We start from the raw sequence: 26,781 nt of genomic DNA on the forward strand, positions 1-26,781 counted from the left end.
CTCGCCAACTAATGGGAGAATATTATTGAGGGAAAGAAATGAACAGGCATAACACTAGCCTGAGAAATGCAGCCGAAATTTTAATCGGAGGAAAGACAGGTTAATTTCCCATAACTTTCATTTATGCCAAACGACGCTGATTTAAACTTATAGATAAGGTAAGACTCACGAACCTCGCGATCGTGATGCGTTTTAAAACTAGATTCAAGAATTGTGGCCTTCAGCTGTTCAAAAGAATGACCAGGAGTGTTAACATGCTTTGATAGAGGCAAAGAAGGGCAGGTTTTTGCATGGGAGCGGTGATTGTTAAACCTCAAACGAAAGGGTGTTTCAGTCTGGCCAATGTATTGTTTGCCGCAGAGGGTGCATTCCAGCAGGTATACGACGTTGGCGGAATCACAGTTAAAGTTCCCTTTTACATTAACATAATAGTTTGAAGCTGTGCTGGCGGCGCGCTGTGTGGTGGTCATTTGTGGGCATACCTTACACCGTGGTTTGTTACAGGGCATGCAACCAGTAGTCTGTGGTCGGCTGATGCTGGATTTAGTGAGAACGTCGCCCAAATTTTTGCTGCGTCTATAAACAACACGTGGTGGCTCGGGGAATATTCTCTTTAGGCGTTCACTTTGAGCGAGGATATTGTGATGTTTCCTTAGTATGGAAGCAACTTTCGGAGAAGAGGGCGAATGGGTCAAAACGAGGTTGGTTTGTTGATTGGGTTTTGGAGCTTTTTTTCGGAGAATTTCGGTGCGGTTCAACTGGTTAGCTCGTGTAATCGCGTCATCGATCACCTGCTCTGGGTATTTTTGATTTAAGAGTGCGGTTTTAAGTTCTCTGCAGTTAGCATCGAAATCCGCCTGGCTTGTGCAGATTCGCCTAAAACGGTGAGATTGGCTGTAAGGTATTGCAGTCTTGCAGTGCCTGACATGGCTGCTGTGGAAGTGCAAATACTGGCGCGTGTCCGTAGGTTTCCTGTAGAGGTTAGTCTGAAGTCTGCCCTGAGAAACTGTGACAGTAACATCCAGGAAATTTATGCTGTGCGTAGAGTAGGAATGAGAGAGGGAGATGCTAGGATGCGCAAGGTTAAAAGCCTCAATAAACGCAAGAAGTTCCATTTCACCGTGCTGCCAAATCATGAATATATCATCTATATACCTTTTGTAGTACAATGGCTTCAAACTTTGGGTTGCGAGGAAGTTTGTCTCTAGACATCCCATAAAGATGTTCGCATAGTTGGGCCCGATTTTGGTTCCCATTGATGTTCCGCTGACTTGCACGTAATTGACACCATCAAACTCAAAATTGTTAAGTTCAAGGATAAGGTGAAGGAAAGTTTCAAGGGTGAGAGAATCGATAGGTTTGTCACCCGCCGACCCCTCATACGCACATGATACAGCGGTGATCCCATCGGCATGCGGAATGTTAGTGTACAGCGACACGACATCTAGGGTAACAAGTAAACAGTTGTTGGGAATTTCCATCTTCATGATATCTGAGAGAAAATCATTTGTATCCTTAATGAAGGATGGAAAGCTGGGGGGAATGTCGCGAATGAGAGAGTCGACATACCGCGAGAGGTTCTCGGTGACAGTACCAATGCCAGAGACAATGGGGCGACCTGGGTTGTTATTTTTATGAATCTTAGGAAGAAGGTAGAATCTACCGGCTACTGGGCTTAAGGGGATAAGAGAACGAGCAGTTGTTTCAGTTATTTCCTGATTTTTAACAAGTTCAGTGAGTTTTTCTTTTACAATTAACTTATAATCATTAGTGGGATCGCTAGGGAGTACTTTGTAGAACGCAGATTCTGATAGTTGTCTATGAGCCTCGTTGACATAGTCAGCTTTGTCGAGGATCACGATGGCGCCTCCTTTATCGGCCGGTTTGATTACTATTTCGGAGCAACCTGCGAGTTCCTCCAAGGCTTTCTTTTCCTTGTTGGTGATGTTACAGCGGAAAGGGATTTGCTTTTGGTATGCTGCTCGTACATCGCGAAAAACGGCTTTAATATACATGTCGAGGCATGTATCGCGCTGCGTGGGAGGGGTCCAGTGCTTATGGCTAGGTAATGCGGTTCGGGCTTCGTCGGTTGGAGGACGGTCATGGAAGTACTCTCTCAGTCTCATATTTCTGGCGAAGTTGTCTAAGTCCTTAAAAAGTTGAAATTCGTTGAAACCGCCAGTTGCCGGGCAAAAATTCAGACCTTTTGACAAGGCGCTCATCTGATCTGGTGACAGGGTAATACTAGAGAGGTTCATCACATTTCCGGTGAGATTTTTGTTAGTTTCAGTAGCCGGGGGAGAGGTTACAGAAGGGGAATAAAAATTTGGGTTTGCGTTGGCAGACTCGCTAGTACTGGCACTAATGAGAGCTTGTGAATGGTTAGTATTTGGCGCGTTTAAGGGGCGATTTTCATGTGCATTCCCAGATAATGGACAGCCATTAGTAATGGGGCTAACTTTATTCTTGCGGATGTTGTCATTGCTAGGGATATTATCTCGGGAAAATTTACGGACTTTTGTTTCGGATATAGCGGATGCCTTTTTGGATTCGTAGCTGCGTAGAAGGCCTGATTCTCTTTCGCTTAGATCCTTACTAAGAATTTCCTCTTCCTGGCGGAGGGAATGGGACATAGTCTCGTAGTGATCTAGAATGTGCAGGGGTTCTAGAAAGAAAGAAAATTCATTTCTTTCCCTCATTAATATTCTCCCATTAGTTGGCGAGCTCTCGTAGTTGGGTATAGTTTCGTGCTAGCACGACGTTTTTTAGCACAATGGCTTCACTGAAGCAAATTCGATGAACAAGTCTGGACATTGTGTTCTGGGTAGAAGGCTGCAGTACCATTTTTAGCTTTGATATTCTCACCTTGCAATTAATTTGTGAACGCGAGCGTGTGTGATTGTTTTCGTGTCCTCTTTCTTTTTTGTATTGTTGTTTTCTAATATTCGTTGCTGACCGCCTCGGCATTCCCTGAACTGGCACCATGCGCCGGGCAGATGAATACCACTTGCTGCCGCGTCATACGCGTGCACCTGCCTGGTTTTTTTTTTTTTTTTATGACTTGTTTGACCTTGTCTTTTTTCCCCTATCAATGTAAACTCATTTCGAGTCAAAACTACCTATCCTACTGCTTTTGGGCGCGACCCCCGCCTCCCACCAACAGAAGCCACGTGTCTCACGTTTCAATTACCTTACCAGGATTCTTAGAACGGGTGTGCATGGGCAGATGTTCATCCTTTGTGTGCATTTGCATATCTTCGTTTCCTTGTTCCGCGTGACTAATCTTTTTGCCCATGTCAAACACGTGCACGGGCATATCTTGTTTTAACTCCTCTTTCACCCCCGTTGCCACAAGGGAGGGGAAAATTACCTGGTTATTTTTTATTTATTTATTTTTTTCGCTCTTTGTATACCAATGTACACTCTTTCCTGTCGAAACTGCCTGTCCTACTGCTTTTGGGCGCGACCCCCGCCTCCCACCAACAGAAGCCACCTGTTTCTTGTTTCAATGACCTTACTTCGATTCCTAGAACGGGTGTGAATGTGCAGATGTTTGCCCTTTGTGTGCATATCTTCTTTGGAACGTCTTCCCCGTGACTAATCTTTTTGCCCATGTCAAACACGGGCATGGGCCTATCTTGTTTTGACCCCTCTTTCACCCCCGTTGCCACGGGGGAGGAAAATTACCTTGTTATTTATTATTATTTTTATTTTATAATTATGTATTATTTTTGTCTCTGTGTTTGGTTCTTCTCTCTCTCTTTTTTTCCAAGATCGTACCGCGTGACTGTGTGTTCTTATTATCCTTGTTGTAATTAATTTTCCCGCTCTCCCTTCATTCTTTTGCTACCCACCAACCATGAATCCATTTGTACAAACTCTCCCTCCTCTTACCTTGCCCTCGCGCTTGCTACATTTTCTGTATATATAGCTCTGAAACGAACTTTTTTTGTACTCTGAAGAAAGGGAGTCCTCTCCCTGAAACGTCAGTAAACTTATTTTTATTTTCTAAGTCTTTCTTGTTTGTCTCTGTCTCTACTAACCTTATTTTTTTCGCGCTCTGTGTGAGTTTTTATCTTTTCAGTCTATATATTTATATATATATATATATATATATATATATATATATATATATTATTAAACCGGTTCGTGTCCACTGCACGATGAAGCCTCTCCCAAAGATTTCCAGCCAAGCCTATATAGTGCTATCTGAGTTCATGTTTTCCAAAAACCTTTTCGTAGCTCATCTTGCCTGCGAGTTCTTGCGCGTTTGTGGCCTTCGTGCAGCCGCCTGTCAAGCGGTAGGTACACCTGTTGAACCTCATTCGTATTATGGCGGGCTTTCATAAAACCTTTGATTTAAGGCCAACGGAAGTTACGCTCGGGCGAATTTCAAGACAAGACTGCTTGTACCTTGTAGTTGGTCTTATGAAACAAATATAGCACATCACTCCAGCAGTGTCCACAAAAACAAATGGTGATAATGTAAGACAAACAGCGACCGCGGTTTGGGAAATCTAGAAGAAGCTCTAAAATAGTCCCAAAGCACTTATTATCGCCAGTTTTATCATCGTACATTGCACCCGTTTCACCTCCGTTGGAAAGGTGCGGTGTATCCGCGCTGTGTTCGAATGTACTCCGATATTCCTTTGGCTCACACAAGTACATTTACAGGAAACCATCTGTGGAAAGCTTCAAAATCTGGATGAAGCGTTTTTTTTTTACTGTGCGCATTCCTGGGGTTCAGCCATTTTTTCGTCAAAGTGTACATGTTCACATGTCTTGCCAAATTTACATAAAGATTTCGTTTTTGCTGCGGAATTCTTCAAATTAATATCTATAAATATTCATTTGCCTTTGGTACAAAACATATAAAATGTCTGCACATTTAGTAGAAGTTGCTATCACGTTATCGGGTCTCAGGACCTCCTGAATACCTATCCGATGAGGCCACTTTCTCGCGCTGTAGCCGCATCAAGGACAAAATGATGCAAGGTGGTTTTAGTGTCAAATGAAGCTCATACACCGACAAACATCTGTGGAGAATGTCCGCAAAATCGAAGGAGTGTCTTGTTAATAGGCCTCTAAACTTGGGGTGTTTTCTTTGTTTTTTCAAACTTGTGCGCCAGTTGCTATTAAATCGTTTCTTGCACAGAAACAATAATTATGGTCCTTATTCGTACTTTGAAAGATCGGTCCTCACTAAAATTGTAACGCTCTAGCTTCAGTACTTACATGAATACTTGCCGGCAAATTACAAAACAAAATGTGCTCTGAGCAAGATTTGGAAATTTATTACATAAAATACCTGTTTTTCTAGCCAAGGAAATTTTAGAGGGAATTGTGCAACAGGCGTAGATCTGCCAAAAAAATACCATTCGTGCCTAATGAGTATATTTTTCGCTAGAAATCACTAAGGTTCGCCGCGTTGCAGAGGCAGGTAGCCAACGGGGTAGAGCCGGGTACGTTGCTAAGTTTTTTCACTCAGACCAATATTTGTCCCCCTAAACTATTTCTGAAGCATCATATAATATACATGCGAAATTGAGGTAACAGATTTTCAGCAAATTAAGGAGGTTGACCAGCCATGGTTTGTTATATCTTATCTAAAAACACAGTACCCATCGTTTTAGCATGAAATTCTTTGAATAAGTAAATTTTATGGATTCCGTCCTTAAATTGTCAAAGTGAGGTCAGTTCGTCTCTCGTTACTGACAAAAGACATTTGTTTCAGAAAAAACTGTTTTGTACCTCGTAAACTTAATATATAATTTGTTGGCCTCACCAACATAGTAACGCAATTGTCGATAACCTGACCCACACCAGTCTACAAAACCTGCCGTGTGTAGGAAGAGCCTTATTACTTCAAAATTGCCCCCCTGTATGAGCTACTCCGTAGCGGGCCACCACATACCCGATTTCTTCGTCCGCGGACGCCGCAAATTGGTCCAATTAATTTTCATTGGCATCATCGTAATCGCCATCGCCGTGGGCAGCGGTGGGATGCAGGTGTAAACGCCGGTCTGGATCATCGTTTGTAAGGCGAAAGTGTTTTATTCCCAGATACACGTAGATTTCGCAGACGTTATATCCGTCATTGAAGTACCGCCAGTACAACGAAGCAAGCGGACAATAAACGGCGCACCCCTGCACACAGGGCTTCTTGCGAGGAAGCAACCTTTAGTTCTAAAGAGTACGTTATACTTAGGGTTAGACGTTTTCAGGTTTTATGTTTCAACACAAGAGTGTTTTATGCCACGATACCCCTAGATTTCCCTGACGTCATGTCCGTCACGGAAATAAGGCCAGTATATTTTTCCCGAGGCGACGCGTCAGCAGGACGTCGCTCGTCAAGCCCACACACAAGACAGCCGTCGACCTAGCAAAGATCGCTCATCTGCATATTTCGCTACACGCTTCACTTTCGTGTTTTACTGATTCCTGTGACAGAGGAATCAATCTCAGTTTTTCGTGCACAGGTAAAATCCAGCTCTTTGTATGTCTACTGTGAGCGCCATCCTATGCAATAACCACTAGCTAGTCACTGGTGACACCTTCAGTGCTATTCAGCGTACGAGCTCCATGCACAACCGGGGTCTGGGACGCACTGCCGTTCTTTGGCCGGGTCAGTAGTGTTCAAATAAACGCTTTCTTTTCTAAACGTTTTATTCGCATCGCCATGCCTCTCCAACGCCACAGCCTTCAAGCCCAGCCCTCACATCTGGGACAGTCGAAGCCCGAGCCTCTGTGCAACCACGCTGCCATGCAAGCACGCCAACGCTATAACTAAGCCTGCCATCGTCGTTCGGAAGCCGTTGCGCCATTTTGTCTTCCTCGCCCGAACGTTTCGCGACGTTCGCTCGCTCGCCTCCTCGTGCGTGTCTGCGTGCGCTTGCTGGTAGAAGCTCCGGCAACGTTGTGTTGTGTGTAGGAGCACCTGCGTACAGGCGGCTTGGCGGCGTATCATGCTGATAATTATGTGGGGGCACCTCAAATCATTGGGAATATCACGCCTAAGCATCTACTTCATACGGGAAGAATTGGCACGGGGACAGCTGGGCGGCATCGCGGGTTCCAAAGAAGACGTCATGCGGCGACTCGAAGCCGACATTCGGCAGCTGCGTGAAGCTAGCCCCCCGGTTGAAGGGAATGCTTTCGCCTCGTGCAGTGCAGCGCTTTTGACCTTAGACCCACCATGATACAGACCCTAGCCTTACGGTTCCACCAGCTGCCTCGTCCTGTAATGACAGTGACGACACTCCCCGACCTGTCCTCTTCAATCCCGCAGTTTGACGGTTTGCCCAGCCACCGCATTTACGTATGGCCGGATGACGTGCAACGAGTGCAGCAGCTTGCTTCGTTAGATGACGCCACCACACGCCTCATCGCTGCTAGAAGACTCAAAGGTACGGCGCGAAACTGGCATATCACGTTCGTAAACCAGTGCACCACTTCGGCCACCTGGAGTGCAGACCTGAAGGGCACATCTTCCACAGAATTGACCCTGATGTAGGGGCAAGAACAGGTTATGGAGGAGGTGTCCTTGTCCCAGGTGCAACCTTGCACCACACTGCCTTTTAGAAGTTCATGCTCATTGAGCATTGCGCCATCAAGCTCTGTGATACCCAAACGATCGACTACCTGCTCCAGGGTCTATGAGACCAACACGTCCTCGCAGCCATAGCAGCCAATCGGCCACCAACGGTAGCTGATTTTACCGCCACCTGCACTAGCCTCGATAAGAGCGCGCCACATCTCAATGTCAACGTAAGGCCGCCGCCAGTTTCCCGTTCTGTCAGGCCGCAGTCGCAACCATTTCGTTCCTCTAAGCCTGCGAAGCATCACCACCCTCATCTAGAACCATCGTTACCACTGCCCTCGCAAGGTACATCAAGAGCCCGTATTTTAGTGCTGCCCACTGATCAGCAAGTAGCCGCTTCTGCAGCTATTTCGGCAGAGCATGGACCCCTGCTTTTCGTTCCGGGCAACACTTGTCTAAAGCCGTCTGCTACCCATGTCATGCCACATGGCATCTCGCTTCAAATTCTCTATACGCATCATCCGCTTAACACCCGCAGTATTATCTGCGTCTCCAACCACGCCCAAGACACAGCCGCCTCCAGCACTGTACAGTGCACCCGTCACTCTTCATGGCTTGCAGCAGCAGTGCCCTTTTTTTACTCAGCTTTATTGGGAGTCGGTGAATACGAAGCGTTTCCTCACTCGGTATTCAATGTGACGCTGATATCTAAAGCCTCCGTTCCTGCCAGCATCGTCATACCGTGTAGACCCGTGTAGATCATACCCGTGGAGACCCCTCTTCCTGTTGTCGGAAAAGCAAAGTGCTTCCGGTTGGGGCTGCATTTTTAGATATCCATTGACCAAGCCACAGGAGTTGTTCAAGCTTCCGCTTGGATGATAATTCACTCGCCCTCATTCTTGGTGAGGACATGCTCGCGGCAGATCAAGCACGTCTAATCTTCTAGGCACCGAAACCAACGCACTTGCAGTATACAGCCGCGAATGTCGCCATTATAGAAAACCAAAGGCTTGTGCAAAGAATACCAAATGCTGTGATCCAAGCTAAGTCCCTCTTTTTTTCTCAAGCCAGCTGCAGTGCCAAAAACTGCCTTCAACATGAGCCGTTGTCTTTGCCAGAGAAGCCACCATGGCAGGCGTTAGCAGCCCAAATGTTGCCCTCAAGAAGTTACCCTCGCATCAGACTTTGTCGCATCCGACACGTTGTTCGCGTGCCATCATCCTCATATTCTATCGTCCTGCATTGCCAGCTAGCCCACTCCTAGTCAGCACACAGTTAAAAATGTATACTCGCCAAACACAAAGCTGTTTTTGCTCGCCAGAACGATGATCCTCACCTTTCCGCAGATACGAAGCACCGCGTTGACTTGCTACCTGCCACTGCCTGCCCTACAGTAGGAGCCCACACGGGTACGATGCAGCAGGCAAGCAGTTCCTGAAAACTCAGGGGCCCAAACGAATTATGGCTTCAAAGGGGGAATGTAATGATCAAAAAACCATCGAAGCCATCACCCGTGCCCCGCTGATCATTGCCAAGCGACCGCTAACTGTACGTCAGCTTCTGTGCGAATTGAAAAGGACCGAACGTCACGATTTTTTATTCAAACAACGCGGCTTCTGTGACCCCCTCCTCTTTGTTCTGAGCCTCCCGGATACCGTACACTTTACCCGGGTGGATGACGAAAGCGAGTTCTATGTCAGGCAACTTCTGACAAAGGAAGTCCAGAACAAACAGAATTTTTCAACAACCAGAAAGGCCCCATACTGTCGGTGAGCGGCCCGCCAACAACGTTCAGCGCAGCCAACAGCTTAAAGCAGGCCCAAGAAGCCCAGAACCATAATCAATGGCCAGAAACGTGGAAAACGCTCATTACACAACCGCCTACAGGTTCAACAGCAGCAGCCAGCTATGGTATATGCAAAAATCACCTGCTGAACTACAGCCACCGCCCAACTCGCAGCCATCTGTGGTACGAGAAAATACCGAGCATAACTTATGCCAGTGCTTGGCTGAGCACTTTGGGAGTGGCATTGACGGACTTCTATTGCACGAATCCCACGTCCGAAAGTCTCCCAGCAGCGTCGATAATCCAGCATCTGGCTGCAAGACGATCCATTACTTTGTGCTAGCCATGTGTGGCATCCTGCCTGCCACACGCAGCTCCACGAGGGTAATGCTACTGTTTGCCAACTGGAAAGACTGTCGCCAACATCCTGCGCAAGGACGACTGGGCCACCTTTCTCGAACTTCAAAGACTGGGCAAAGGCCATTACCACGCTTCAGTGTGGATCGTACTGCCAGTGCAAGAAAGCAGAACAGTCTAGAATCACCTTGGCAGTGCAGCAACACCCTCAATGGGCAGAACGCAATCGACGGCTACCTAGCCACCTATATGACTGTGCGCCCACAAGTAAATCGTGCGCCAGTGCTTCCCCGCATGTATCAGTGTGGTGAACGCTGCGGACAATATGTGGGCATCTTTTACCACGACGTGTGTTCAACCAGAGGGGAGTGTGGTGCGAGTGCCAGCCTGCGCCATATTCACTAGCTGACCACTAGCGCCAGCTTCAGTGCCATTAGGCCGACGCAGCTCCAGGCCCAAGGGAAGTTTGGGACAAGATTGCTTGTTTGTACCTTTTTGTGCCCTTCTCCGGCGTGGCCATTCATGTTCTACTATGTGCAAACTAACGCTTTCTTTACAAACCAACGACTAAACTCGCCTTGCCTTTTCAATGACACAGCCTTCGCGCACAGCCGTCACAATATTGAAACGTGTTCCGTGTAGTATACGAAGTCTGTGTTTTTTTTCCGCACAGTTTTGAGGACTGTAAAGATGCTAAATTATTTGGGTGTTCAACTGCCTGATAGTGGGGCGACACTGTTCGCGAGCTTTTTTGAACACAAAAGTGATTTATTCCAGAGTTCAGCAAGACCTCACTGACGCCGTATCCCTCACCGAAATGACATCGCCAGGACAAGTTGCATTCACGCGGTGCCGCTAGGACTCGAGGCATCGATTACTCTGGCACGAACAGTACGTACGAAGCGCTCCGCCAACTGGGTAATCAATTCAAGCCGGTATAGCTATACGAACGCGCCTTATACCCTTCCCTATTACATTCTCCATGCACATGGTGCTGCTGTCGAGGAGGGGTGGAGCGAAGTAATGCATCATGATACTAATGAGCGCTGCTAGTTAGCGCCTAATTTATCCCCCTTTCATCTGCGGGTGTGATGGCCCGGCGCCCAGTGGTCCACCACTGTGACCCCGTGTAAGGAACCTGTTGCATAAAAGCAGACAGCGAAACACGCCAACTGCGATTGTCGCACCTCTTACTGCTTTGGTGTGACGAGAGACACGCCAGCGGGAAGCAGAACGCGTTCACGCATTCACGGACCAAGCTATGACCTCTGCCTCTTGTGTTTCCCAAGATGAGCTCGTCGCAACGCAAGCATCTGTGAAGGCACATTTAACTTTCGTGTTTAACGAATTCCTATGAAAGAAGAATCAACCACATTTTGTATGCGTTTGTGTGGCTGTCAAAACACGGCTTAATGGCTATATCATGTTATTGTCAGCTATCCCCAATGCCTGTGTACAGACTTTATAAGTGCTGTTTGCACGTACTGCAAGCGTATTTTAGAAAATTTGCCGCTAAAAATACCTCCTGGCCGTTCGTTGGCGTGTGCCTGGCCAGCGCGTCTCGTATGAGCCGGAAGGCAAACTATGTGCCGAAGCTTACTCCACCTTGACCATCGTGCATGTTTTAGCGCTGCCAAGATGTGTACTAGTGGCAGGGAAATTAATGGGGAAGTAGAACCGTCGTAGTTTCCAGCTGACAAAAGGCAATATTTGTCGCGGTGAGTGCGGTTAGGGAGACTTGCATTCATAAGGCATATCTGAACGTCTCTTTCGAATAAAACTTAGGGCTTTATTTTGGGTCAGTATAGCGCTGCCTGTACACTATCAGTGCTGCCGCGTGAATCTAATTCACAACCCACAGTGAATCTAATTCACAATTGCGGCTCGATGTTTCGGTGCTGATGCGGAGTTTTCAAGGGAAATTGTAGTGTCACCAGAAAATGTCACTACGATTATTTTAACTGTTGACACCACAGCCGACAATGGGGTGATAACGACGCAGATGACGGGCACCGGGGCCATTTTTTTTCAGCGAGATGAGAAAGCATGCGCAGACGCGGTGGGCACTATCATAGCTGTTTTGAGTGAATAAATCACCCGACAAACTAAACTCTTATGTTAATGCTATCTACATTAAGCACTTTGTGGATGGTTGTAGACATGTTTGCTTTCATTTATAAAAGCGGCATGCTGAATTTACAGACATGCGAGCCAACAATTATAAGCGCAGGGATATTCAGAATTGAGGCAACAAAGTTGGCACTTGACCCGCCAATCTTGTTTGGCCGTCGTATAGTGTCACCCTGGACGGATCTACGCACGCCGTTCTCTTCTGTTTAGCTAGCGGCAGCTTCGCAAGACAAGGAGCAGACGAGCACTATTGTGCTCAATATGGCAACGAAATCGTCATAACCCACCATTTCTGCAAAGTGAACCAGCTTTTGACGTTCAGTTGACTATGACGTAAACCAATTTCCAGCAGACGGGGTTCTATTAACAACTGAAAAGCTGGGGACTTTTCACGTGCTCGTGAGACGCATCAAGAGTACGCAACAACTCTGGGTTGCCGCGACCACAAACGCGCTGTGTTGAGGCCTTTGAAAAGTGCAATGTGTTTCTAATGGCGGGGAATAGTGTGTGCGTATTTCCGCAAGACTGGTCATACCTCTACTGTGAAATTTTTCACTAAAAAACATGCGATCTCTGTGTTAATGAAGAAATGGACCTGTTATATACAGGTCAGAAACCAAAGCAATTTCTTGTTTGGCTGACAGCACCTGCTTTTTTGCAGGTGCACATCCCCCTGAAGAATCGAAGCTACGCACTGCTGAAATGAACAGGTGCTGCATTCATGGTAAGATTCTTTATTTGACTGGACACTGCAGCGTTGCAAGTGTTTGCGCCCGTGTACAGTTAAAACGGAAAGGTGTTCTTCACCGGAGCCAGAAATCGAAAGAACAAATCTTAAAAGGCATTAAAAAAAATAAACACCCTTAGTTTTTAAACACTTAGTCAAGGGGAATTTCCTGTGATCAAGTTTGTCATGTTAAAAAAAATTGATAAAGTCTTTCAAAATAGTTTAAAATGTTTAATTTAAACTATAAACTATTAAACAACTTTTAAATTAATAGTTTACAATTTAAAAAGTAAATACAAATTGAATTGAAATGTGAACCTAAATACCCGCCCAACCCCTTGCAAACGATCAATGACCTATCCCTAACTGCTATTACTTAAGTGTTGAGGTCAACTGTAACATGCATTGCGCCTATTTCGAATCAACGAAATTGGTGTTTTCCACGCTGAAGCAACACATTGCTGCAGTACAGCGCTAAAAGTTCATTTAGACCCACTACCTATATAGACCTCTTAAAACTCAAAATCTCAACACGTGATGCTTCAGTCTTACGTGGTAGCACATTCCTTGATTGTCAAATCTAGCATGCTGTCTGAGGCGCAGTAGTAATCCGCTTTACTCGCCGTCCAACACAGCACTCCCGCCTGGGTGGCTCAGTGGCTAAGGCATTGCGCTGCTGAGCACGAGGTCACGGGTTAGATTCCCGGCCGCTGCGGCCGCTTTTCTGATACAGGCGAACAGGAAAAGCGCCCGTGCGTACGAGACATCGGCGCACGTTAAAGATCCGCAGGTGATAGAAATCAATCCGGAGCCCTCCACTACGGCGCGCCATATCCCCAGCGTTGCGTCGGTGCGTTGAACCCTACCATCAATCAAACAATCGATCAATCAATTATTCAACCATAACAAAAGTTTTTTTTCTGAATTCAGTCCTGAAGTGATGTTAAAACTAAAGCTGCCGGCAGCATGCTGCTTTGCTTTATTTGCCACGCACCAAATTCAACGCAATCTCAATCAGTTACACTAAATAGCAAAAAAATATAAGTAAAAGGTGGCTACTCGTAAGACAATTTCCCATACATCACCTGGGAAGAAATGACAATTTGTGTAAAGGGATGAGGTTCTTCAAAAGCAACATTTTCTCTTGAAGTTGAAGCTGCATTATAATAAAATTCAAAATTCTTCTGTTCGTTTATGAGGTCGCTAATCATAATATTCAGAATCTTAGAGGTAGTATTTGCACATGCAACCAGGGCTGATGCGACTCGGGCTATTAGGGCTGTTTCCGATTCTGTACCACTTCGGTCATTATTTCAACAAACAGTTGCGTAAAGAATTAAAATATATTACCGTAACATGACACCAACAGGTATAAGTTCCTTTCAAACACGTTCTACTGTCCTGAAACAATGCTGGAAACATTGTCGGTTGCAAGAGGAGCCCAAACAAAATTACACCATCTTCCCATGGGGAACTACGGGGAGGATGCGAAGCATCATAGGGATTCCGTGTAGGTTCCATTGTGTTACCGTGATGTTGTTTCATTTAGAGGAGCACGAATGGGAACGTAGTGTCAACCCCCATGTAGATACAGAGAAATGTAGAGAAATGTAGAGACAGCGAACACACCAACACCGGCGTTACCTGATTGAACACCTCCTGGTTCTTGTCTTTATTGCATGCTCACGCTCCTACCCCTCTGCCCGCTCTCTTCGTCCTCTTCTCTGGTTGAGCTGCGAGGCGCGGGGCGCTTCCCGCCACAGCTTTCACACGGGAAATTCAAACTCCTCCTCTAAAGTTTTCAGTTCGTCGTTTCCGTTGACGTTCAGCTTCGTGTGCCTTCGTTGTATCGGTAGCTTTTTGACGTAGTTTGAATGAGTGAAGGACATAAGGCGCGTTCGTAGCACTTGCTCCTGTCTCAGTTTTGTAGCGCAGTGGGAAGAGCGCCACGTACCTACCGTTGCGGCCAGAGAGTCGTGGGATCGAAACCGGGCGCCGTTAACTCTATTTTTTATAGTGTAGGGGGACAGGTGCGGATGGACGGACGACGGACGACGGAGCCGAAAGGAACAGGTGCTTCGCATCTAAAAAATTCTTTGTGGGGTCCTCCAATCGGCCGCATTGATGGTGTACATGAAGTGCAGGACCAACCCATGTCTTGCGCTGCGGATGGACCGGGCATTAACGTCACTAAAACTCTGAATATAAATAATAGTATCTTTAAAGCCGAGGCTTATAGTGTACTTCTTGTTGTTAATCATATACTTCAAACCCACATCCGACAATTCATTATCTATACAAATTTCCACAGTGTTGCGCGGGCATTGTCGTCAACAAAATCTTTCAAATACTACGTAGTCAATGTTATCGTCAAGGGTATTTGTCTGTATTTGTCGACAAATTTGAAGTGGTCCTTTTCTTGGTCCCTGGCCACTGTGGTATAGCCGGGAACGAAGCCGTGGACCAAATTGCAGCTGCTGCTACAATGTTAAATACAGCAGACATAACCACAATACCTACACCAACGTGAAGCCACACATCAGACAACAACTTCGCAAAACATGGCAAACACACTTGAGTAAACAAGGAGCAACACGTTACCCGTAATAAAACCAGACTTGGGACCATACAGCACCGACAAGCGCAATAGATACACAGAAGTCGCTTTGGCTATATTTGGATAGGGTTGCGCACTCACCATAATTTCACTGCGACTAGTACATATCTCTACAGCGCTAAGAAACTAGCACGACGGTCAAGGTGTAGTAAACTTCGGCATATATTATGCCTTCCAGCTAATACGAGACGCGCTGGCCAGGAACCCGCCAGCGAACGCCCAGGGGTGCTTTTTAATGGCATATTTTTGTGAAAGACGGTTGCAGTGCGTGGGAACAGCACTTGTACAGTCGGTAGACGGGCGTTCGTGATAGATGAAACAAGCGTTCTAGTATAGCCCTTAACCCTGGTTTTTAGAGCCACGCGAGCTTAGACAAAAAAAGGTTGATCCCTCCTTCATAAGAATCGGTAAAACGCGAACGTGAAATGTGCCTTCACAGGTGAAGTTGAATTTTTATTGCGCATCGGTATGAACTTGTACATCGTATTATTATGTCGTCAGTATATCATGGGTATGCGAATCAACATTCCACAGCGGATTACACGCGTGAGTGAGTTGCGGAAATCCCATCGGAACCCCAGGTGGTTTTACACTGTGCGAGCGAAATAGAACGGGTTGTCAGCGAATCGTTTGGTGAAGTCGCGGTCCGCTAAAGCGAAAGCAGCATCATTTGCGGGTCGGCAACAGTCTTTTGGGTGTGCTGGTGAGCACCGTTCTGCTAGTGGGTCCGTTCGGCAAAGGTGAAACCACTTTCTTCTTGTTCCGTGGCGTGTACGGCTGACTCTTGCGTTTCGACGAGCTCAGTTTGTGGAACACGAGAGGCAGAGTTCGTAGCTCTATCTGTGAATGCGTGAACGTGTTCGTCTTCCCGCTGGCGTGTCTCGCGTCGCACCAAAATAGTCGGGAGAGCTGCATTCTTCACTCGGCGTCGTTGCCTTTCTGCCCTAATGCAAGAGATTTCTTACACGGGGCCGCGGGAGAGGACCACTGTGCCCAGGGACATCACACCCGCAGCAGAGAGGGCGGGTAAATGACGTGCCAACTATCGGTGCTTGTTAGCGTCATGACGCAGTATTTCGTTTCACCTCTCCTCTACGGCAGCACCATCTGAGTACAGAATGTTATAGGGCAGGGTATAAGGTGCGTTCGAGTAGCTATACAGGGTTCAGTTGATCGCGAAGTTGGCAAACCGTTTCACCCGTCCCATTGCGGCCAGGCTGATCTTGCCCAAGAATCCTAGCGCCACTGCGTGAATGGAACTTTTTCGGCTCATGTCACTTTCGTGAGAGATATGACGTCCGTGAGTTCTTGCTCTACCCCACCGTAACACAATTTCTTCCTAAAATAACGATATCACTCGCACGGTTTTTCACATATAATTTCAAACAAAAATACCCAGATCTACTCTCAGACCTCATCCTGACCACGGCTGTGAAGGATGCTTTTTTCATAAATGCAAAAGTTCTGGCGTTTAAATTAACTTGGCGGTGTATGCTACGCCCCGATGAAGGCACAGAAAAGCGGGAGGTCAGTTTACCATCCGGTCATTCCTGTAGCTAGCTACGAATATTACCTCATATAACAATTCTCCACGTTTCTGCACACCGACGAGGCCCACATTGTTCGCTGGTGTGCACATATGTACACTGAACCCAAATAACAAAGAACCGAGGTGAACACCAAGTCGATTGCAAGCAGTGGCTCGTCGCCATTTGCAATGCTGGAAGGAAACAAACTTTTGGTTCCCGTTTGCGTCAGCGGACTCAGCAGCCATGACTGGGTGAGTGGTTTGTAATGCAACCGCGCCACAAGAAAGGTGGGTCGAGAGCCTATTTACTGCAACGTCTGCGATTAGCAAGTGAATAAAAACCTTTGAATTTTCCCCTGACCAAACTTGAGCATTTCGTTTTGCTAGAGTTGTCACTGTAATACGTTTTGCTCTCCTACTTTGCTATTCTCACTCAGTTCTAAACGAGATATATGAGCTTTTTAGGCTACTCTACCTCACAGAATGGCCACATAATCGATAAAGACGGGGTTGTTCCTAATTGTCTCAACATTATTTTCTAACTTTCTTGTCTTTCTGTCAGAGAGTAAATATATTCGCTATCAGTAATGCAGAAGTGTACATGGCTGGGCAGTAGAATATTTATATACTGCATAGTTTTTAGCTCAAATGAACTACGAACTAGATACATTCCAATGGAATACACGTCTTTATTTAGTAAGGAATTGAGTGTGTGATTGCAGTTACAGTCAAACACGATTGGAACGATCCCGGATAGAGCGAATTACCATAAATATCGAACAAAGGCAAATCTGTTACGAAAATGCATGTGAAGCATATTCCTTATAACGAAGTTTATATTTGATATATCGAACTCGGCGCACCTACAATTGCACCCAAATGCGTGGTCTCGGAGTGGCGATGGGGGTGCTGATTGGTATGGTTGAGATATTGAGCCTCACATAGATCGACGTGACGCCCGACACCTTCCGTAAGTGTTTCTGACGCACGCTATTCTCGACGGAACCCATCCCGCCAGCGAGTCCGGACCAAGACGGCATCATCGGCGAACTGCTCGAAGAGCTCGGGGAAGTTCCACATGCTGTACCGGAAGGAGTGTCCTCAGAGGATTCCCGTGGTGTTGACGGTGATGTTGCCGTCACTGTGAGCCCCTCGAGTGCACGCAGCGTCTTCGATGTCATGGCAGCTGACGCTGCTGAAATCACTGAAGAGTCAGAGGATGTCACAACGTAAAGCCGTCTGAAGCTTTATGAAGCGCTTTTGCCAGACGCTTTTCTCCGCCAATGTCGCTTCGATAATGAAGGACAAGGACTTGAACTGGTGCAAACGATGTCTCATGTAGAGAATGCGTTGCCAGCTGGTTCCGCCAAAACAAAAAAAAATCTCCCCCTTCTGGCGAAGTAGGCAGTTAAGGCGGAAGACAGCTTTATTGCATGCAATAACTGAAATTGTTTCGTGTAAGGTAATAGCATACTTTATGTGTTTGTTTTGTTATGTGGGGATGGCAGGGGGAGGGGTTGACCTGCGTATGGCGAACTCATAAAAAAATCGTTATACACTGGTTCAGATATATCGTTATAATCGCGGTGCAATATTACAGTTCGGTATTACCGGGTTTGACTGTATCATACCTAATGACATAGGAGAGTTTTTCAACCCTGATTCGCACTGGGTACGGTCCAGCAATGGCGCAAGATAGGGGCAGCAGCTTTTTTTTCAGTGTTTGCCTTCTTAATACCTGGTTGGCTTCAAAACAATTGGCCACATGAAATATTCGGTCTGTAGAATTTACTGAACATTACACCAGGAATTTCTCAACGTTATATGTCTTTACTTCTAGGAAAAAGAATCGATACCATATATCCTCAGTTGCTTCGAAATAAGTAACAAAATGCAGTTTGTTTACTGTAATGTGGCACATATAAGGGTTGGTAAGGTGAGAGACTCCGTCACTTCTCTATATTGATTGCGTTATCTGACGCGTCTATAATTCAGTTCCAAAATATTTAGGCTTTCAGTGTGCTTATTTTAATCTGGCCTAATCACAAATTCACACAAGGATGTTGTCAGGGATACTAGCCTCACTTATAGGCTCCTTCCATTTAGACAGACTTTGAAATACGATATACGAGTAACACGTCTTAATAACATGCCATTTTTATTATTTTAGAGAATAGGCTCGTATACCTCACATCAATGTTGGTTCCAAGAAAATGTTGCCTGCATCAACGACGAATCAGTTAAAAAAAGTATTTCACATTGTATATTCCCTTTGCCATAAACTACGATCCACGGGCCCTGTCACATACTTGAGCCAAAGCGCGGAGGGGAGCACTGAGACTCAGTGCCACGCTGGGCAAACTGTAATCAAACCCGAATAAACTTCGCAGAGTGTTTCATTTTAATAACATACCTTTAGATAATAGCAAAGCAATGGGCTTCAGTGCTGTTCCAGGACAGCACTGGTGCTGTCCTGGAACCCTTAGATATCTGAATGAAAACATTTGACAAAACAATATAAGTGCCTGCCGTGGCACGCAAATAACTATCTAGAATCATGAAACATCAAACTTTTAATAGTCGTACTTTTTCACTATTTCTTTCGTAATTCTTTTCACAACTACACTGTCTGGCCCGTACACGCGCTTCGCGTGCTGGTCCTGCAATGATTCTCCTAATATCTGTAAGCAGAAGAAAGATACACCAACTTGCAAGTGCCCACGCCTATGTGTGGTCCTGATCAGTCATGTGAAACATCCCTTCACTGTGTGAGAGATTGTGATGTCACTGCTTTTTTTGTGTAGTGTACACGTGACCTGCGTTCAAATGTTTCCACTGGGGGTTCAACAGCAGCCTCTGAACTATGCTGGCATAAGGATGGCATTTTAATTAAAGGAATTGCTCTCATGAGGACACTGACTCTGCTGTTTCCTCAAGCATGTTTGCCTAAATGCCTTCCCAGGTGTGCTTTTCTCATCTTGTGTGTCTTGTGTGCTTGTGTTCAGGGCCTGGTGTGCTTGTCTGATCTTTTGCGCTTGTCTGACCTTGTGTGTGTGTGTCTCGTCGGTTGTCGTTCTGTTTCAAGCGCTAGATACCTTGATTCACCCCCCGCTTTACAGCGACGGGCTGTACGGTGGAGACCACCCGAAGTGAGAAAACGTCCGGCCTGAAGAAAGCACTCGAGATCGGTCTGCCCAGCCAGATTCCATGCACCGGTCATCTGGCATGGGTAACGCAGGAGCGCAGGACTCTCAAAAAATAAAATACGCTCAGCTGAGGGGAAATGGGTGGCCACTTCTCAGCCATCATCCTTTGCTGGCTGAACCACGACCGGGTCCACCAAGCTGGTTGGGGTGAGGGGGTTAAAATTGTGGAGGTGGGGGCTACCCAAAGCGCCAGCACTGCCTACCGGAGTCCCACCTGCTGAATCGCAGGTACAGGGCGAACCCATCGTCTCCTACTCGTGACACGCAAAATGGAACGAAAGGGTGACCTACAGTTGAGGACTAGCCTCCAGCGGAGTTCCCAGTGCGCGCGCAGTAGTACCCGGACGCCTGACGCCTCCAAGGGGGCGTAGTGTGCGATACAGATAACCACCCATGCCGTAGTGTTCAGGGCCGAGTAAAACCACTCGCGAACTCTGTCACATAGACGGACAACTGGTCCAGGGCGACATTCCCCCGAAAGGAGACCTCCGGCCGATTGCTCAACGGGGTTCAGCACAAGAAGGAAGATAGTAAACAGGATTCAGCTTCAAACTGAATACTTGAGGCTTTATTCCGCGCATTATTCGTTCTATCGGGTGTTACAGCCGAAAGGAAAGGGGGGTGGGACTGCTGAGGCAGCTTTAGAAGGGAGTGAGGGAGCACAGGACGCGGTACCAAGATGTACACATCGTCGTGAGCACAGTACCCGAAATCATTGGGCGAGGGTCGCATATGCAGACGGGATGTGGTGGCTTTAAACAGAGATGCGGGAGCTAGGTAAGGCGATGAATTTCTCAGTCGCCGACATCAACAGTGATGTCCGCCAGGTGGGATGGAAAAGGGCGTTCCAGAGGAACGGTGCTAACTTAAGCGAGCAGGTGGGAGTAGCCATCGGGCGACAACGCGGGGAGCGAGCTGCGTTTTTTTATGGGCCTGCAGTCCTTTACGAGAATGAAGTAACCGGGGAGCAAGAAGAGAAAGATAGATGGGTACAGGCAGGTGCAGCTAGAAAAAAGGGGTGTCCCCGGTGTGTAAATAAGAGAGGGGGAAAACTGAAGAACGCGTGCATAATTCTGCAGTGTAACAAAAAACAAGACAAATTGATGGAAATTCGTAAACAGCTAGAAGAGTAAGGAATGCGGGCGTATGCCTTTACCGAGATGCACCTAAGAGACCTGGAAGAACCTTCGGTAATCGTTGTGTATGTATGCGAAAGTTGCAATAAGACAGCCACGCAGAGAAAAGGAGAACGAGTAGGTAATATTATACGACAAGGTCTAATTGAAAAAGAGTGAAAGAATACTGCCAAGTACATGTGCGGGTGAAAGGGATCGTAGGGGTAGGAACGTGTCTTTCAGAATGTCGTACCTGTAAACGTATAAAGATAGTAAAGAACAAAATGAAGAAAAAATGGTGCCTTGTCTAAAAATGCATATTGACGATTTGAAACTATCCGGGGAGCCAATATTGGTAGGGTACTTAAACTTCCACATTGAATATCTATATGAGTACACATATCAACGCAACTATAATGCAAGATATGTGTGATTTCCAGAACGTGATCATTGTCATGAATGGGCATAGGACCAGCTAGAAAGTTACGAGTCGTTAACTAATACGTGCGCAAGTAGGGATAGCTTTATGCATGGAAGGCGAGAGCAGAAGGAAAGAGAAAGTAGCGGAAACACACAGCGGAAACGAGACCAAAGCAAAGAGCGTTAGATGCGGTCACTAACAGGCTAAAAAACTGTTCGCTAAAGAGAGCAAGAGAGGAAACGTCCTACATAGTTCAGTCTGCGCAGCAGTTCCACGAAGTCTCCTCACGAAGTGCGCGTGGGATCGGCCGAGGTACCGTGGCGCGGCTTGCTCGCTGAGGAGTCTCACGCCACGTTGGGTCCAGACACGGGACAGCGGCCGGACGTCAGGGACTGCGCACAGTGGTTGACGGCTCGATGGCCCAGCGGCGGTTGTGAGCCGGTGTTTCCCCGAACCGTGCTCTCTGGCCCAGCGCGTCACCAGCTCCAGGCACGGGGCAGCAGACAGACTTCCGTAACCGGCCCAGCGGCCGACGGCTCTCCGGCGACAGCAGCGGTTGAGACCTTGGCTTCTAGCTCCAAGAGATCACAGGGCCGCGCTCACTCGCCCAGCACGTCAAATGCGTCCACTGAACCCTTGCCCATTCGATTCTTCTGCACGCTCCGCGCGCTCCTCGGCCCTCTTCTTTCTCCTTCACGGGCACCTCATCACAATCATAGCAAATAGAGAAAAAATATGCGAGGGTCATATCACGTGGGAGTATGGTAGGAGACAGCCGAGTATCGCCTACTGCCTCCCCTCGGAAGATCTTTATAAAAGGTTGGAAGGAATGATAATAGAGCAGGAAGGGGATCACAGTGTGGCTAGTGACCGCTAGCATATAAAGAGGATATTTGGGAAACCGTGAGGCGCAACAACAAACTGAACCGGGCAGTACACAAAGTTATCACTAAACAAATTGTATTTGTGCTCAAAAGTATGGATTGTGACAGATGGACATCGTGGAGGACTGAGGGAATACTGTTACGGGACCGCGCGGACAGTCGCAATAGTGCCAAGGCCAACCATCAATGAATATAACGGCGACGAATATTCTGAGTGTGGGGCACACCAAGCGCAGGGTTCATTATGGCGGCGTTTTACATGATGTATACACATCTACTCGTCCTGTAAATTTACCGCTCATCATCATTAACCATGGTTTGTCTCATCTTCTGTGCCGCCTCGTTATTTTTGGTGGAGTGTGCGGGTTCATCCCTATCCTGGTCCGAAACTTAACATCGCATCGACGTGGACGTAGCCGTCAAGCATAACGAGGCCGCACTGGGCAGCCCGTGCCCTGCAGAGACCAGAACACGGTGATGTCCCTCGCACCTTTTTTTCTGCCCGAGAGACATGGATGAAGACCACGCGAGATGACCCGGGCCTAAACAAGCCGAAGATGTGGTTCCCCGTCGTTTCGCCCTATGTGGCGCAGGGTTATTTGACCTTTCGTCGGAACTCAAGACATCTATGTTGCGGAGCCAGGCATCACCAACGCCATCATCTTCATCCGCGGTGCAAAGCCATTCGTCACTATTTTGTTCATCGCGTTGTTCATCCGCAACCAATCCTCAGCTTGCCTCAGCCTCAACTGGAGTGGTCGAGCTTGACACGAGGATGAGGGGCGGATGTCACGAGACGCGGCGGACAATCCCCATGGCTCCCTGGGCAACCATCAACGACTGCGCCGACGACGAATAAGTGTGTGTGGGGTGCGGTGAGCGCTGGCTCTGTTATGGCCACTTTGTGATAATATTATTACATCATCTCGTCCTGTAACTACATCGCGCATCATCCTTGGGAATGGTTCGGCTCATCTGCCCTGCAGCCACGTCAGATAATGACAGGCTAATCAAAACTACGGAGCAAAAACAGTTTAGAAAGAAAGGGCAAATAAAGAGAAATGAAAGAAAACGCCCAGAAGCTGGGTGAAAAAAGAAGTAAAGGAGGGTATAGAGAGACGTAAACGGGAGTATAGAAAGCACAGACCGGCAAAGAGGGAAAGGAGGCAGCAGAAGGAGGTGAACCTCTAATGGGAGCAATATAGGCAACAAAAACTGGAAGGGCAACCGTTTGTGTTGGCGAAAACAGTGAGCAATGGGTGGCGCAAATATGAAGTAAGGGTAAAGACAAGCCGGAAAAGTTTTGACAACCATGCGCGGCATTTGTGAAACGCACAGAACCAGCAGAAAGTGGTAGTATAGAAAACGAAGATGAGCAGATGCTGAAGAGAGCAGCCATGGGCATTTCTGTATGAAATTATCACTGAGAAATTTCGTAAGATGAATAGAGCGGCCTTGCAACGCCACAATGATGTCACGACGGGGAGGCCGAAAGATCTGTAGATAGGGGGAAAAGCTCAAGGGAGAAAAAGCACAGCGAAACGTCCCCCAAGATACCTCAGTGATCACGGATGAAATATCGATGGAGTTGATGAAGCACCTACGGCCAAAGAGCAAGCGAAAGCTACTACAGGCCATCAGTACAGGGATAGAAAAAAGGCAATACCGGACGCATAGCATACGATGACCATAATCTGTAAGAGCTAATTAGTAGACGAAACCCAGCTCACATAGCCCGGTCACCGTCACGTCCCTGCTGTACCGGTTGGGAATGCAGGCAGCCGGAGAAGTAAGAAGAAGAGAGTAGGGTAGGAGGGAGCTTCAAATTAGGTTTCGAATGGACGGAACACTGAATGACAACCTATTTATAATAAGGCAATGCATAGATATGGCGAAGATTCGAAACCGGTCTTTGTGGTTAGCCATTCTAGACAATAAAGCGGCGTATGACAACATTGGCAGCGAGCACCTATGGAATATCTTCGAGGACGAGGGAGTGGGGGCAGAACTTACGACGTTACTCAGGGACCTATACTGGGAGAACCAGGTACAGATGGTGTAGGCGGAGGCGGTATACACCTACAAAGGTTTAAAATAAGGATCTCTCTCTCCACTGGTGTTCACGATCTACAGGTGGGGTTAGAAAAGAAGCTATAGGGCAGTACGCTCGAGTTCAACTTATCATACATTAACAATGGGCTGTTCATGGAACAATGGGTTCCAGGGCTGATGTATGCAGACGACATACTGTTGACGCAAACCACTGGATAGGTATGCAAGGCTTCATGGATATATGCAGTGAAGAAGCGACGCACTTAGGGCTATCCTTTACCAGAGAAAAATCGTGGATCATGGTCTTTAACGACGTCGCGGAGCGCAAAACAGCATTAGTGCTTCAGGTAGAAATTCCCACTGGTAAAAGAGTAAAAATATTTAGGAGTATGGCTTAACGACAGCCAATAATTCACGCACGCGCATGATGCCTATTTAAGTCTAAAGGAAGGCGGAACGCGGCTGTAATGAAGCATACAGCCCTTTGGGGCTACAACAAGCACAACATGGTAAGGGGAGTCTGTAAAGGGATCATGGTACCAGGATTAACTTTCGGAAATTCGGTTGTGTACATGAAACCAGAACGCAACGCGGGGCTCGATGTACATCAGAGGGCGGTAGGGAGACTGGCCCCATAGCAAAACAAAGAATAAAGCTGTGCAGAGAGATATGGGCTGTTTGTCCTTTAAGGCAACGGAGCCACAGAACAAGATAAAATTTGAGTAGAGTCTACGTGACATAGACGACAAAAATCCCTCCCTCTCCACGAAGTGGATGATGATGAGAGGGGCGAAGCTAAAATGCTTATCGGTAAAACCGTAAAACATTCGCCCACACATCATGTAAAGACTCGACACGTGAAGCTTTCCACCGCTCCGTTGACAATCCCGTCGCCGACGTCGATGTTTGTGGTGAACATTTAGGGGTTGTATGGGACGATGAGAATCTCCATGGGTAATTTGGCGAAATCAGTGTGTGTCATTTTAGCCACCTTGGCCGTCGCCTTCTGCAGAGCGTCTTGTGTCGCCTACCCCCGTACGTGTCTTAATCTCGCAGGCACCGAACGACAACCTCATCTCCTTCCTCTCGTCCTTGTTGGGTAGCAACGAACGCATTGAACGTTTTGACCTCTTCGGCCAATCTTTGGTTGGCCAATCCCTAGGGCGATCCGGCCACAATCATCATCATTCCGCCGTGTATGGCAGCAACGAGGGACGGGACAAGGCCCGAGCAAGAGTCTTGAGCTCGCAGGCAACGAACGACAACCTCTTCCTCTCCCTCTCCTCCTTGTTGGGTAGCAACGAACGCGAACGTCGAACATCTTGGGCCAATCTTTGGTTGGCCAATCCCTAGGCGGATCCTGCCATAATCATCAGCAATGTGCCGTGTACAATGTGCCATGTACGGCCGGGACAGGGCGCGAGCAAGAGGAGCTTCGCCCCTAAAATTGATCGAGGGAGTGTTGGGGAGCACAAACATACGAGCATAGACAGGGAGCATGGACAGGTAGCATATGAGAAGCATCGACACGTGGTGCAGGCGGAACACCAGACAGCTAACGCAACGGCACGGAAATTCTATAGGGGAAAGGGGGATATACACAACAGTAAAAGGCAGGTAAAGCTGGAGAGATGCCTAATTCGACACAGAAAATTAAAGCGAGAAATCCCTAGGGACTTATAGAATAACGAAACTACAAATCAGGAAGCAAAATTGCTATGGTAAGAAGCGTATACGCTAGGCAGTGCACTGCTCTTTGAAGCAAGGGCAAAGTGTCTGAGAAGGCACGCATATACGATTAACTACGGGTAAGAGGACGAAAACTGTGTGTGAGGCAACAGGGATTGAGAAACCATAGAGCACACTGTCATAGACTGCGCAGAGATACGAACGCCGCGGGGCGATGGGGAAACGACGTTGACAGAGCCTGAACTTCAGGGCCATAGAAGCAACAAACGGCCGGCTGAAGTTGTGGTCGAGGAAAATTAGGGAAGGGACTGGGACGTAGGTAGAGTAGTCTAGGAAATGAGATTTTCAACAGCAGGGGGAGTGGAAAAAGTGCGCAAGGTCAGGAAGAGGGCAGTGATAGGAGTTTAAAGGGCGATATGGGATCGTTAGAGGCCAATAATAGAGAAGCCATGAGGACTATTACCTGCCTTCCTCGCTTAACGCGCATCTCCACACTACAGGAAGAAGCTGGCCTTAACACGATAGATGAGTTGGTTCACCAGCGGTGACAGGTACGATCTCTTAAAGCGCAGGTGTACACATCTGTGGCTGCTTTAAGGTGGTATAGGGGCCTCCAAACTAACACGCCGCCAGACCCCTCTCCAGAACCCACTCCTTGGACCCGAATATTAATTACTGACTGCAAGCCTTTGGGTCGGTCAAGCCGTGTTGCGCCGCAACTCTCATCCA

Source organism: Haemaphysalis longicornis, unplaced genomic scaffold, assembly GCF_048455015.1.
Source record: "Haemaphysalis longicornis isolate Haplotype H1 unplaced genomic scaffold, Haemaphysalis longicornis Haplotype H1 scaffold_14, whole genome shotgun sequence".
Classification (NCBI taxonomy): Eukaryota; Metazoa; Arthropoda; class Arachnida; order Ixodida; family Ixodidae; genus Haemaphysalis; species Haemaphysalis longicornis.